Below are 2,450 nucleotides of genomic sequence, written 5' to 3'. Positions count from 1 at the left end.
GTGATGATAATATGATGCATTGCCTTAGGCAGTATGAAATAGGTCACTCTGAGTGAAAACAAACACCTCAAGCACCTGGGCTCAAATGCAGGCGTGGCGCTGAGGGATCTCCTAGCAAGTGCCCTGAGCTCTCTCTCCCTTCTGTGTCGATCGCCTTACCTGAGGGTTGGGCACAGTTGTTGCCTGAACTCAGCTTCCCGAAAACAGCTCCGCAGTGCATCCTGGTTGGTGTGGTCTCCAGGGCCTGTGTGCTGTGTATGTCTGGGGCAGAGTTGGAACGGGGTGTGTGTTTGGTCGCCCTGCTTTGCACTTTCCTTGCACGTGGAACCTGTGTGAGCATCGATGTGCTGCAGATGGCTGGGCGCATGGAAGCCCTGCCGGGCCTCAGTGTTCATGGGAGATTGCTTCTAGGCTCCTGCAGTCACCAAAGTCTGAGGCTGCTCAAGTCCTTTCCTTAAAGTGGTTCTGTGTTTGCACAGAACATGTGCACGCCCTCCTTTCTACTTAGAGTCATAGATAACTTATGATACCTAAGACAATGTAAATACCGCGTAAATAGCCGTTACTCTGTATGTTTTAGGGAATAATGGCCAGAAAAATGTTCCCGCTCAGTACTTTTAAAAAAATATTTTAAATATTAAAAAAAAATATTTTCAGCCTGAGATTGGTCAACTCTTTGGATGGAGAACGCGTGGATGTAGAAGGCCGACTGTGTTTACCTCTTCTCAGGGAAGCAGGAACTCTGCCTGCGTATCTTATAGAGACAGGAGGCGCTGTGGGCCCAGGACATGCGTGTCTCTTCTATAGCTGGCGTACAGGGACCTTGTCCACTCCCCCATGGCCACATAGGTCGTGTCCTGCCAGTGTGGGGCTCGTGCCCAACCGAGGCTGCACAAAGGGTGCCTCATTGGGTGTCACGTAAATGTGCGTCATGTGGCCAAGAGAACAGTTTGGGATATGCACAAATTGAACATATATACGTAGATGAGGAAAGAGGAAATTAAGTGGTCCATTCTGGTTTTCAGACTTAGGAGCAGGGGCAGAAAGTGATTGGGGTTTAGAGGTCAAGTGGAATCACGAGTAAAGCTATACAGTGCTTTGATTTTGTGTTTGAGAAAGCAGGGCCTCGGCATGCAGCGCTTATGAAGTTGGTGGTCTTTTCAGCAGTCTGACTTCCCTTCCAACTCAATCCGCACATTTTAGTTGGCTTCCATGGCCGACACCCTTGAAGTGTGCTGAGAGCCAGACGGAACTCAGAGCAGAGCCCTCCGGGCCAGAGAGAGTTTCACAATTCCACTTAAGCTTTTTTCCAGCTGTTCCTGTGAAATTGCCAGAAAACTCTGAATGGGAGAATAAAAAGGACTTTGTGTGGGAACATGGGCTTCAGACTCTTTGGCCTGAGTCGGAATGACCTCATCCTCAGCCGGGACTTCTGCGAGGGAGCTGACATTGCTCAAGACCGTTCTGCCCCACAGGACTCTCACTGGCGTTGAATCTGATTCCTCTCTCATTCTCTCATCTGCCCTCGTAATCTCTCACTCATCCACATGCTCTGTAACCTCTGCCTTCGCTCTTTTCAAGCCTTCACACTAGTGAGCCGCCTTTCCTAACCCATGGCACCTGCCACCCCCGAGTTCCCGATTGACAAACCACGGGGTGAGACCTGGGTGTAGCAGTGCACCTAGGTCACACAGTGTCCTGATGCTGAGGTTGGGAAACCATGAGCAGGGAATGTCCCGGCTGTTCCTGGAGATACACAGCAAGCAGTGTGGTGGCCAAGAGGACAGTTGTGTGGCCCTGTGAGCTCTCTCATTAGGAGACAGGTGAAACCATAGTCCTAAGGGGAGCTTCCTGGTGTCTTCAAGCCAGGTCACCCTCTCTTTCCTGCTTCAGTGTTCTTTTTGCAGTTGGCCTGTTCTGGGAGGGATTGTCGCCTACCAGGTAAATAGCACCAGGGCTATTAAAGGTTTGGCTCTGTGGCGTTGTATCTCAGGGAGGCGTGAGAGACTGCAGACTCTTGCCCTTGGAAGGGAAGGCTGCAGCTGTGAGCACCTGACAGAAGAGGTCACGGAAGGGATCCAAGCCGAGAATGTTCCCTACACCTGGCAACGGTGATTTGTGAAGGGTCGCTGCATCCTCTACGTGCAAGTGGCTCCTGGGTGGAGACTAGAGCTCCTGGAGAGGGGCAGACACCTACATGATGGTGCTAATGCGTGTCCCCTAGTAATTACCACCCCAGGCCTCCCTGCTAGCTGTACACACGACTGCAGCAGCTGTGCGCAGATGCCGCTTGTGCTGAGGAAGTGACATTTCGTGCTGCTGTTTAAGTTGAACTTGTAAGCAAGGGCTTTATTTTGCAAAGGAAACAAACCCACCCCTCAGTGGAGCATCTGAAAATCACCCCTATACAAATTATAAATTACAAATTCTATCTTTATTTTTTTTTTTTT

At 50.4% G+C, this 2,450-nt stretch overlaps 1 protein-coding gene across 2 annotated transcripts in view; it reads left to right on the top strand.

Moving 5' to 3' along the window:
- The window catches only part of Fam134b (family with sequence similarity 134, member B), a 114,030-nt gene that overhangs the window by 82,514 nt on the left and 29,066 nt on the right, over positions 1 to 2,450 (top strand). The gene's annotated exons all lie outside the window — the stretch shown is intronic.

This window comes from Chinchilla lanigera, unplaced genomic scaffold, assembly GCF_000276665.1.
Source record: "Chinchilla lanigera isolate Chin_1 unplaced genomic scaffold, ChiLan1.0 scaffold00025, whole genome shotgun sequence".
NCBI lineage: Eukaryota > Metazoa > Chordata > Mammalia > Rodentia > Chinchillidae > Chinchilla > Chinchilla lanigera.
The sequence above is the reverse complement of the archived record's forward strand: the minus strand, read 5'-3'. Positions and strand labels throughout refer to the sequence as shown.